Source organism: Cryptomeria japonica, chromosome 10 (genome assembly GCF_030272615.1).
Source record: "Cryptomeria japonica chromosome 10, Sugi_1.0, whole genome shotgun sequence".
In the NCBI taxonomy this organism is placed as follows: domain Eukaryota; kingdom Viridiplantae; phylum Streptophyta; class Pinopsida; order Cupressales; family Cupressaceae; genus Cryptomeria; species Cryptomeria japonica.
In genome coordinates, this window is record NC_081414.1 from 307,571,157 (window position 1) to 307,584,104 (window position 12,948).

A 12,948-nucleotide genomic window follows, 5' to 3' on the forward strand; every position below is an offset into this window, starting at 1 on the left:
TCCTTCCGGCTCAGCTTTTTAATTTAGCGAGTTATAAATAGCCAAATTCAAACTATAAAAGAACAAACACAAATATTATGGAACAGTGTTTAATTACAATATAAACTTGTAAGTCTTAATCAGCCTGAGATAGAGTGTGATTAAATCTACACATCAACACCACATTTTTCAATAGCCTTTCTATTAACCATCTGTAATCGCATCTTGCAATACTTGTACTACGTTAGATATTAAACTTTGAAACAATTAATAATGAAAAGTAATGATCAGTCATGGGACCGTCAAATTCACCACCAGCTCTGATACCATGTTATAATTTGACATACACAGAAGGGAAGGCTGTAAATTTACCAAATATCAAAATTGTCAACAGAGTCATTTGTTAGGCCACTATTTGCAAAGAATCAAAACTTGTATGTTATGTATAACAGTTTCTCCAACATCGGAAACGGTCAGCAGCCGTTGAAATTTTTCCCGTGCCAGCTAAATCCGTTTCAATGAAAAATTACATTCAGTAGATTCAACCTGAAGGATGTTAAAAGAAGTCGTCCTCATCAACTGTTTCTCTGATGATCGTGCTCCAGGATTTTATAACTAGTGTTTGACCAGTTCTCATTATATTGACCTCCATTTGAAAAGATCAGCGAAGAGGACAACTGAAATGTTTGCACTGTTATATATCAAAACGAAGAATCCATTAAATTGTTCCTTACTGCCCTTTTATTCTCTCTTTGCGGAATTGGAATTGGAATTGGAAAAGGTCTAGTATGGATAATCTCTCCATCTCCTGCGTGACACCTTTTTTTGGCTCACAACGAATTTTTTTAAAGAATGCCGTTATGTATGGATTCTGAATGTTTCTTCTAGGGATATATAAATAACACCCAAGGATGAACACCTTTCTTGCACTGACCTAGCACCAAAGCATGAATGATTTTCATTTGAGCTTTGAACCAGACCACCTAAAGTACATGAAAGGACAATGGGTTCTAATGAAGCAGCTCTTGACAGATCAAAGCGCCACTTGCAGCTCTAACAAACGCTCCAGGTTCACCCGGGGAAGATTAGAGAGAAACACAGGGAGCACCAGCAGCAAGAGAGGAAATTGTTAGCTCAGAGAAATACCACCTGCATGTATCCAAGTAAATATAAGATCATTACACATCAATTTCAGGAAAACAATTTTTAGTGTAAACATAAACAATACTATTATACTGGTTTAAAAACACGTTTGAAAAAGTCGAATCGTTCACATCATAGTGACTTTCTTCTCTCATTCTCTACCTGCTGAAAGGACAATAGTAATTGCCATTAACATGAGACGATAAATATGATGTGTACCAAATAAATCGTTCTCAAAAAGCCGACAAGAATTTGAAAGTCGCATTTGTATTCATTGGAAAATAGTGTAGTATAGTATTCTTCGGACATGTTTACTGGAAAAAATAACAAATAAGTAAAATACTACGGCTATTTAGTATTTACTGTTAATAGGAAAAACATATGTAGGTACATACACTAAACTGATCCATTAGTCATTGGCAAGGAAATTACTCTTACAAAGTTTTGTCCCTACATTTTGTTCCAAAAATTCCATGTGGAACGGGCCGTTTTAAAAATATGCAATTAAAATAACTTTTACTTTTTGCTGAAAAACTCCTGAATTTTATTACAATCTTGAGTATTTTAAATTTTTTTCTTCACAGGGTAACTTTTATAGAGTTTGTCTTGGACTGCTTGGAAATGATGCCAAAAAACTAGAACAGAATCTGCCATTTTAACTGTACCCAGAACGTTCTTCAATAGCCTAGGACTTTGTCAGCAACTTAAAAAACTTTAACAGCAACAGTGCAACTTTATCAATATCAAGAGTGCAACTTTATCAATATCAAGAGTTCAATTTCATCAATACTCTGCTGTCCGATATCATATTTTAATACATATTTCCCCTTGACGTTAAATCATTGTATGCAACTTTGTCTTCAAACCTGAATTATTTTCTTTCCTAGTTTTTTAGCCATGATATCCACCAACTGTTATTCTGGCTTGCAAAACCAAATTTTAACTTTATTCTTTCTTATATAATGGTGCAACAATTCTATGTTTTATGTTCTTGCATGAAATACCCGATTTTTACTCAAGTGTATTGCTCCACTGTCAATTACAAAATATTATTTTAGATTTTCTTTGTTCTTCTCCTAGATTATCCAAAACTACTCTTAACCAAGTTGTTTGTGTGCATTCTGTTGTTAATGCAACATAATCTATTTCTTCAAACTCCATATAATCAATCCACTTCCTAATGTAAAACAAGGTTCTGATGTACTATTTCCATCATCTAATGATTTTGTCTAATCTGCATGTATATAACCAACCAACTTTGAATCTTCAAATAAATAATAATGCATTACATGGTCATTTGTTCCTTTCACATGCCAAACATACTCACACTAGTTTAACCAAAAATATTAATTCTACTACCAGTAAAACCTTATCTATAATTGCTAATGGTTCCACACAGCATGATCAAGACAAGATTAGTCATGCAGCATGCACTATATAATGACAATGAACATAACAAAACAAAAGAAAACCTTAAAAATGGATGTCGACTACCTTGCAACTTTTAAAACTTGAGACCATGTAGTGACTGAGTTTTCTTGATGTTTCTAGCATGAAGGCTAATGGTATAACTCGAATATTGTAAGTTACTCGGCACTTCAACCTTTTTATGCCCAGTATCTTTTTGGACCATTTAGAGGTAAAATTGGAATACAAACACTTATATTTGTAGCCAATTTCATATCACATTCGTAAAGGAATACTCCATGCATGCAGGAAAAAGCATGTTTTCCCTCCCGTCATAATATCACATAATTTATTTTGTACTTGAATGACATACTTGTTTGCCTAGAGATGAAACATGAAAAGTTCAATTGGATTTTCACAATCGTCATTTTGCTCAAATAAGACAACCAAAATTTGAACCTTCAAAAAGGAAGTTAATGTTTTCAAATTTCCATCGACTCTTGCAATTTAAAGCCTTTGGGTGATTTATTGCTGCTTGTGAGCACCTACGATTGCCTGCATGCAGCCAAGGGATGTTCCATCTGCCCCGACTTCCTTGTGTGTATGTCATAGACACTCTTTGGCAACTCACGAGGAGCTCCCATCACCGCTCCTGCTCCCAGCCTAATTAAAGTTTGGGATCCAATATAGTCAAAGCCGACAACTTATCTTGAAACCAGTGATTTGCGAACATAACATCCAGCCATATAACTAAAAGTGTGCTCGAGTTTGGACTCCTTAAATGCAATATGTTGGGAAGTGGAAGCATTCAACTTCGTATGCTTTGGCTCTATATCCCACAACTCCATCTTTCCTTCCTTGTAGTCATGTTGTTTATGTGAAAGGAAACACAAGTTGGAATGCACATATACTAAGTGCTCCGCTCTTTTTGAGTACAATTTATTGTGATTTACTGAGTGGATGAAAGAATATGTGCTCCAATTCCTCTTAGATGCAAATGAACTAGAAACCTATGAAGAAAAGTAAACAGTTAAAGTTATACATTATAAAAATAAAATTTAAAAAAGCAAAAAGCTATAGATGAAATTGTTGGCAATTTGGCATTAAGTTGTCATTGATGTCAACTGGTTTGGCAAGGTCACCGGTAAGTAAGAAGGGGTGACTGATATGATGGCAATACACATGAGAGTGAGCAGACAAAAGGAAGGCTACCGATACACATGACTTGGGTCATCTATCGGTAAAGAAGGCTTACCGGTAAGGCATAAACTTGGATGAAGGTTGTTTGTGTTATGAAGGCACAACAACCGGTGAACAAAATAGAAAGGATGGTTGATGATCATACCGATCAGATAAGCTAAACCGGTAGTCAACCTTGGTCGACAAGTATGTCAAACCGACATAGGAATCCACGCAAAGGTGGATGTCGACAAGCATGACAGCTAGATGCTAGGTGGAGGTATTGCACAAGTCGGTGGAGTGTGCATCGATGTAACAAATCTGCAAGCAGGTCGGCTTTAATGAGGAACTCGCAAGTCACGGAGGATGCCAGAAGATTGCGGCTCGAGGAAGGCAAGCTGGAAAAGCAATCACACTGATCTTGCAAGAAGGTTTGATCTTCATACCTGTTAGGTGAAGGAAACAACAAAGCCCTTAATGGCGAGTGACAAAGAAAAGCAAAAAAGCATGGTGCAGATCTCCAAATTTAGAAAACGCAAATTGGAATGCGAAGTTATGCTGGTGATTGAACGTTGTCATAAAGATCATATCCCTGAAAAGCAGATCGAATCAAAGGGGATTCGGATTGAGTTGGAAAAGAAAAACCTAACACAACAGTGTTTGAATGCATTCTTGGCGGGAATCCATGATTATAGATATAAAAGCTCGAAACAGAAAAGATTGATGCTTGAGAAGGAAAAGAAGATTGAAGAGAGCTTGAGTGCAAAGAAGAAACATCTCCCTTAGAATTTATTCTAAGTAAGTTGCAGAGTGAGTCAACAAGCAAACCGATGAGAGGGTTTGGTTGGCAGTGATTGAGTACCGGTATAACTATAGCAGGGTCAACAGTTGAGCAAACCGGTAAGGTGTAGTTGAAGAAGGTGGCATCCAAGTGTGACATAGTGAGTTGTGAGACTATGAGAGTGAGAGAGAAGAGAAGCCAAGAATCAGAGAGAGTGATCTCATAACTAGCAAGGATCTATTTGACCAAAGAATTGCAGAATCCATTTGCAACAAGAAGCCATAACTGCATCTAAATTATATTTCAATATACATCACCAAGTATGAGCTTGGTGCAGGGGTTGGTGCTCCTTGGGTTGGTGCCCTAAAGCCTTGTAATTCAATGTTTCACTTGTGAGGCTAGATTGGAGCAGTAGTCTCCAGTAGCATTTCTCACCGGGGTTTTTCCCATATTGGGTTTTCCTCGTACATCTGGTGTTGTGGGCTGCATTTGTGTGATTGTCTTCTTTGGTCTCATCATTGGCTTTACTGATTTAATTGTTTAGTACTTAAGATAACAACCGGTATTCTGAAGTTGCCTTAGAATAGAAAAGAGTTTAAGAACCACTAATTCACCCCCCTCTCAGTGGTACTCTGTGTTCAACAATTGGTATCAGAGCCTAGGTTCCCGGTTATTTATAAACCTTGGGTAGATTCTGGACTTAGAACACAATGGCAAGAAATGAGTCCCCGTGTTTGATGGATCCAACTATGCCTTTTGGAGCAGAAGAATGGAGACCTATATTTCCTCCCTTGGTTTTGATGTGTGGATGTCTATCAAGAGTGGGTATGTTGTCCCTAGTGTTCCTCCCACTGATCTGGATGCCAAGAAGGAGTATGAGAACAATGCAAAGGCCAAACATGCTATTTTGAACGGGATGTCTGATAATGAGTTTGTCAAGGTCATGCACTGTGCATCTGCCAAGGAAACCTGAGATAAAATGCAGAGATTATTTGAAGGAGATGCAAAAGTCAAAGAGGCCAAGCTGCAAGCACTAAGGGGCCAACTTGAGGGCATCAAGATGAAGGATGATGAAAAGATTGCAGACTACCTTCATAGATTTGATGAAACTGTGAATAACATCAAAGGACTTGGAGAAGATATTGCAGATGAGATCCTTGTCAAGAAGGTACTTAGGTCCCTTACACCTAAGTATGATACAAAGGTGTCTGCCATAGAAGAAGCCAAGGATCTGAAGATCTTTTCAATGGATGAACTATTTGGCTCTCTAACAGCCTATGAGATGAGAACGGTGGTGATGCTTCCTTAAGGAAAGAAGAAACATTCAACACCACTCAAAAGGGCAAAGAAGTAGTTGCTCATAAAGGATCCAGTGAAGACTCTGATGCAGAGGTAGCAGACTTTGTCAGAAAGCTTAAAAGACGATCCGGCAAGTATAAAGGAAAGCTACCACTCAAATGTTTCAACTGTGGTAAGGTTGGACACTTTGCTGCAAAATGTTCTTACAATGAAACTGGTGGAAATGAGTCGAGAAATTAGCAAATCTGTTGGCAAAGACAAAGAAAGAAATGTCTACCGACAAGGAAGAAGAGGCTACCTGAAGCAGAACAGCCTCTATACTATTGAGGATGATGAAACAGATGAAAGAAGTGCATCAGAAGATGACTACCATGAGAATGACAGAAAAGTTAATTTCTTTATGGCACTTGATGAACCAGTTGGTGAAGATAAGGAAGAAGAGGATATTAAGGCTGAAGTGGATTTAGAAGGAGAGCTTATAAGTGCTCTTGAGGAACTGAGTAAAACAAGAAAAGAACTCAAGAAAGGTCAAGCATCAGTAGATGAACAAGGTCTCTTGAAGCAATCCTTGGATGAGTCCAGTCAAGTCATATCTGACTTGAAATTACAGCTGGAAGAAACCAAGAGGATATGTGAAGTTACATCCTCTGATCTAATGAAGAAGGAAAAGGAGCTACAAGATTTGGAAGCTGAAATAGTGAAGCTCAGAAAGGAGTTTGATGAAAGTAGGGAAGAAATAAAAGTGAGGAGCAAATATGAAGGCAACACCGAAGCCTTAGATAAGATGTTGAGCAAACAAAAGCAATCCAAAGATACCGATGGCTTAGGCTTTGAAGAAGGTCAAAGTTCAAACATCAAAGACACATCCGACAAAGAAATAAAGTTCACCTCTTCAAAAGAAGATGAAGAAAAGAAGATATTCATTCACTGTAGGCAAGGATACCGGTAAAAAGACATATGCAGATGCTATTGGAAATCGCCAAACAAACCGGCATACAGAAGCAATGAATCGGAGGCCACACTCATTGTACCGACATGTAGATCCAAGGAGAAATGCAAGGGTTGACCATGAAGGATTCATCAGAGTCAACGACATGAATAGAAGACCCCCGATGAGGCAGTCCTTTGCAGGACCAAGGCAACCTAACCGGTATGTTTCTAACTTTCATGGTTACTGTTACCGGTGTAACAAATTTGGGCATAGAACCGCTGACTGTAGATTAACCAATAAGCCCTCTATGAGTTTTGAAAGTAGAAATCCATTTAATGCACTCTGGGATATGAATGTTGTCTATTATCAGTGCAATGGATGTGGTCATAAGAGTTTTTGAATGTAGGAAGAATAAACCGGTGCCCTACAATAATTTTAAGGATTTATCTTTAAATGAAAATGTGAAATGCTATAACTCTCAAGAGTTTGGACACATAGCAAGGTTTTGTAAAAACAGGAAGATCAAGCTGAAGAAGACAAGACCTGATCAAGAACCAGTAGTTGAACCTGAGCACAAAATAGCAACTGACAAGAAGAAGGAAACCAAACCAGTATGGCTTGAGAAAGAAAAAGAAAAGGCAGAATCAAGTCTAATAGTGCAAACTGCCTTACATGCTGAAAGGAAAAATCTATGGGTTGTAGATAGTGGTTGTTCCAACCACATGACTGGTGACAAAAAGAAATTCATCAAACTTGAAGACTGGAATGGTGGTTCAGTAAGATTCGGAGACAACTCATCCATCAAGATAAAGGGAAAAGGTACTCTTAGTATTGATGGAAAGTTGAAGGCACATGATGTATATTATGTGGAAGGCTTAAAGCACAATCTGCTAAGTGTGAGTTAGATGTGTGACAAAGGTTATAAATTCACCTTTGACTCAACCGGTTGCCAAATAAAGAAAGATAGTACCGATCAAGTTGTGGCAGAAGGAAAAAGAACAGATGGCAATGTTTACAATCTGAAGGATGCTATGAGTCCCAATGCATGTTAGGACAGGTTGATGAAAGCTCGCTGTGGCACCGAAGATTAGGCCACATAAACTTTGATAACTTAGTTGCAATGAGCAGAAAGGGGTGTGTGAGGAATATTCCACCCATCATCAAATGGGTAAGCACATTTTGTGATGAATGTGTGAAAGGAAAGCAAACTTAGATGAGCTTCAGGACAAAAGAGCACAACACCTCAACACCACTTGAAATTGTGCATACAGATCTGTGTGGTCCAACTAGGACAAGAGCTCTTGCAGGTGAAAGATATTTTATGCTCTTTATTGATGATTACTCAAGAATGCCATGGGTCACCTTCTTGCAAGACAAGTCACAAGCATTTGACCGATTCAAAATCTTCAGGAAGATGGTGGAGAAAGAAAGTGGGTGCAACTTAAAATGCCTAAGATCAGACCGGGGTGGAGAGTTTACATCAAATGAATTTGAAGATTATTGTGAGAAACATGGAATTAGAAGGCAATACTTAGCCCCTAGGACACCACAACAAAATGGTGTGGTAGAAAGAAAGAACAAGATAGTTAAGGAGATGGCCAGAAGCATGTTAAATGAGGCCAGTCTGCCAGACACATATTGGAAGGAAGTTGTTCATACTGCTACATATACTATGAACCGGGTTCAATTAAGAACAAACAACAGAAAGACACCTTATGAGTTGTGGTATGACCGGAAGCCATCAGTCAAATATTTCAAAGTATTTGAAAGTAAGTCTTTTATCAAAAGAGATATGGATGGTCTAGGTAGTTTTGACTCCAGGAATGATGAAGGAATCTTCCTTGGTTACTCATCTAACAACAAGGCCTACAAATACTACAACAAAAGACTAAGAAGAGTCATTGAGAGTGTGCATGTAAAAGTTGATGAGGACATGTACAAAGGAAGTCAACCATAGGTTAACCGGTATGATGATTCCGGTGATAAAGGTGAGGAAGCTCAATCAAACAATGAACCAGAAGAAGCATCCAAGAAGAATCCCTACCGGTATGTGCAGTTGAATCACCCGGAAGAGCAAATTCTGGGAAATAGGAGTGATGGTGTGTAGACTAGAAGGAGACTTGCCCGGAATGATGAACAAGTCAACTTCTGCCTCATGACTGAAGTAGAACCTAAAACATTCAATGAAGCCAACAAAAGACAAGAATGGATGGATGCCATGGAAAAAGAACTGCAATAGATTGAGAAGAACAAGAGCTGGGAATTAATCCCTAGACCAGAAGACAAGAACATTGTTGGCACTAAATGGGTCTACCGGAATAAGATGAATGAAGAAGACAAAATTGTTAGGCATAAAGCTAGACTAGTGTGCAAAGGATACTCTCAGGTAGAGGGAATTGACTTTGAAGAAACATTTGCACCGATAGCTAGATTAGAAGCAATTAGAATGTTTCTAGCCTTCTCTGCCTACAAGGGTTATAAAGTATATCAAATGGATGTAAAATCTGCCTTCCTAAATGGAAATTTGGAAGAAATGTACATGGAGCAACCAGAAGGGTTTCTGCTGCATAATGATGAAAAATTTGTGTGCCGGTTGAATAAAGCTCTGTATGGTTTAAAGCAAGCTCCTAGAGCATGGTATTCAAGGTTAGATCAGTACCTAAAGGAGCAAGGTTTCAAAAAAGGGGAGTGCTGACAGCAATTTGTACATAAAAAAGGATGGAAACCACATGATCATTGTGGTTGTGTATGCCGATGACATTATCTTTGGAGGCACTAAGGACACCCTTTGCAAAGATTTTGCTGATCAAATGCAGTCAGAATTTGAGATGTCAATGCTTGGTGAATTGACATACTTCCTTGGTTTGTAGATATTACAGCAAGATAAGGGAATCTTTATCTCATAAATCAAGTATGCAAAGGAAATGTTGAAGAAATTCCAACTAGAAGATTGTAAACCAGTAAGTACCCCCATGGTGACCGGAAGTAAATTGAGTAAGAATGATGAATCACCGGTGGTGGATCAGACTTTGTATAGATCCATGATAAACAATCTATTGTATCTAACTGCTTCTAAACCGGATATAGTATAGGCAATGTGCATGGTGGCTAGATTCCAAGCTGCACCTAAGCAGTCACATATGAATGTTGTAAGCAAAATCTTTAGGTACCTACAAGGGACACTCAGTTATGGATTGTGGTACCCTAAACAAGCGGAATTCATCTTGGAAGCATACACTGATGCTGATTGGGCAGGTTGCATTGATGATCGGAAGATCACAATGGTGGTGCATTCTTCCTAGGTGACCGGTTGGTCTCATGGCATAGCAAGAAGCAAGACTCAGTCTCTCTATCAACTGCTGAAGCAGAATACATTGATGATGCTACATGCTACTCTCGGGTGCTTTGGATGAAGCAAACCCTCAAAGACATACAGGTGGACATCACTGATCCTGTTCCCATTCGGTGTGACAATTCGAGTGCAATCAACATAGCAAAGAATCCAGTGATGCATTCCAGAACAAAGCACATTGCTAACGAGTATCATTGTCTTAGAGAGAAGGTTGAAGGACAGGAAGTACGGATGGATTATGTCCCTACCGGAAAACAAGTAGCAGACATTTTCACCAAACCATTACCGGTAAGCACCTTTGAGTACCTCCGACACAAGTTGGGAGTTGTGTCATCTTCCTTATGCACTTAAGCAAGGAAGGGACTATATGGTTCAGGGGGAGCTCGGTATGGATCGAAGGGGGAGTGTACAGACCCTTTGTCATTGTGTCAATTGGAGAGAAATGTACCGATATGAAATGTCTTGCGATAAGTTGACATCAATGCCAAAGGGGGAGATTGTTGGCAATTTGGCATTAAGTTGTCATTGATGTCAACCGGTTTGGTAAGGTCACCGGTAAGTAAGAAGGGGTGACCAATATGATGGCAATACACATGAGAGTGAGCAGACAGAAGGAAGGCTACCGGTACACATGACTTGGGTCATCTACCGGTAAAGAAGGCTTATCGGTAAGGCTTATCGGTAAGGCATAAACTGGGATGAAGGTTGTTTGTGTGTTATGAAGGCACAACAACCGATGAACAAAACAAAAAGGATGGTTGATGATCATACCGATAAGATAAGCTAAGCCGGTAGTCAACCTTGGTCGACAAGTATGTCAAACCAACATACAAATCCACGCAAAGGTGGATGTTGACAAGCATGACAGCTAGATGCTAGGTGGAGGTATTGCACAGGTCGGTGGAGTGTGCATCGATGTAACAAATCTGCAAGCAGGTCGGCTTTAATGAGGAACCCGCAAGTCACGGAGGATGCCAGAAGATTGCGGCTTGAGGAGGGCAAGCTGGAAAAGCAATCGCACTGATCTTGCAAGAAGATTTGATCTTCGTACCTTCTAGGTGAAGGAAACAGCAAAGCCATTAATGGCGAGTGACAAAGAAAAGCAGAAAAGCATGGTGCAGATCTCCAGATTTAGAAAACGCACATTGGAATGCGAAGTTCTGCTGGTGATTGAACGTTGTCATAAAGATCATATCCCTAAAAAGCAAATCGAATCAAAGGGTATTCGGATTGAGTTGGAAAAGAAAAACCTAACACATCAATGTTTGAATGCATTCTTGGCGGGAATCCATGATTATAGATATAAAAGCTCGAACCAAAAAAGATTGATGCTTGAGGAGGAAAAGAAGATTGAAGAGAGCTTGAGTGCAGAGAAGAAACATCTCCCTTAGAATTTATTCTAAGTAAGTTGCAAAGTGAGTCAACAAGAAAACCGGTGAGAGGGTTTAGCTGGTAGTGATTGAGTACCGGTATAACTGTAGCAGGATCAACAGTTGAGCAAATCGGTAAGGTGTAGTTGAACAAGGCGGCATCCAAGTGTGACATAGTGAGTTGTGAGAATGTGAGAGTGAGAGAGAAGAGAAGCCAAGAATCAGAGAGAGTGATCTCATAACTAGCAAGGATCTATTTGACCAAAGAGTTGCAGAATCCATTTGCAACAAGAAGCCATAACTGCATCTAAATTGTATTTCAATATACATCACCAAGTTTAAGCTTGGTGCTCCTTGGGTTGGTGCCCTAAAGCTTTGTAATTCAGTGTTTCACTTGTGAGGCTGGATTGGAGCAGTAGTCTCCAACAACATTTCTCACCGAGGTTTTTCCCATATTGGGTTTTCCCCGTACATCTGGTGTTGTGGGCTGCATTTGTGTGATTGTCTTCTTTGGTCTCATCATTGGCTTTACTGATTTAACTGTTTAGTACTTAAGATAACAATCGGTATTCTGAAGTTGCCTTAGAATAGAAAAGAGTTTAAGAACCACTGATTCACCCCCCTCTCAATGGTACTCTGTGTTCAACAAAAATGTTAAAAACATAAAAAAGAAATATTTATTAAACTTACTTGTGATGAAATTTTTATTGCAAGGGGCTGCAAGTGTTGGAAGAATTAGGCATGGAAGAACCACCAACTATGAGCATCCTTTATGAGCCTATGACGAAGAACCTCAATACTTTGACCATTTGAGTGTACAAAATCAATGAATTCACTTGTGACTATATGTCGCAACTCATCTTTAGGGATGAGTCTGTAGAATGTTGCATTATACCATTCAGCCACTCCAAAATCTCTATATGGGGGAATCCTTCTTGGTATAGAAACAATCTAACTACTTTAGAACTTTAGAATCATTTGCAAAGGCAAGGTGCATTGGGGTGGTCATTTTGTTCCATGAAGAAACTTTCTTCAGGGTATTGCTCTTTCACATGTATGATGCACTTCATCTTCTCAAGCATTGAGTTGATGCTATCATATGTCTCTCCAATGCAAGGCCTATCCATGTCAATATAGCAAATCATGCTCATAATGGGCTAAATGAGACTAATGAGATACTCCACACGATACCACCATGAATCGTCTAATATCCTCTGCTTAATTTTTGTTGCCTTGTTAGTGTTGCTTTGCCTCCATATAGAACAATTTTGGCTAATCACCATGGTAGAAAGTGCCTCTCAAACTTACACAAGTTGTCTCAAGAAGATTGTGTTAAAAGCGAAACAAGTCTTTACAACCTATTACAAATTTAAAAAAAAAAGTTAAAATTTAAAAACAAACTTTAAAAAAATTAAAATACACAATTAAATTATGAAAAAGTAAAATTTTATACTATTTCACTTACCTTCAATAGCTCCAATTCGGAGGATGATCTAAAAATTTCTTG

The 12,948-nt window shown here is 38.7% G+C and overlaps 1 protein-coding gene across 2 annotated transcripts in view; it reads right to left on the reverse strand.

Moving 5' to 3' along the window:
- Positions 1–230: 230 nt before the first annotated feature.
- The window catches only part of LOC131078953 (uncharacterized), a 247,738-nt gene continuing 235,020 nt past the window's right edge, over positions 231–12,948 (reverse strand). For both annotated transcript variants that reach the window (XM_058016803.2, XM_058016802.2), the window contains exon 22: positions 231–1,128. The gene's annotated coding sequence lies outside the window, so the exon portion shown is untranslated. The remainder of the gene's footprint in view (positions 1,129–12,948) is intronic.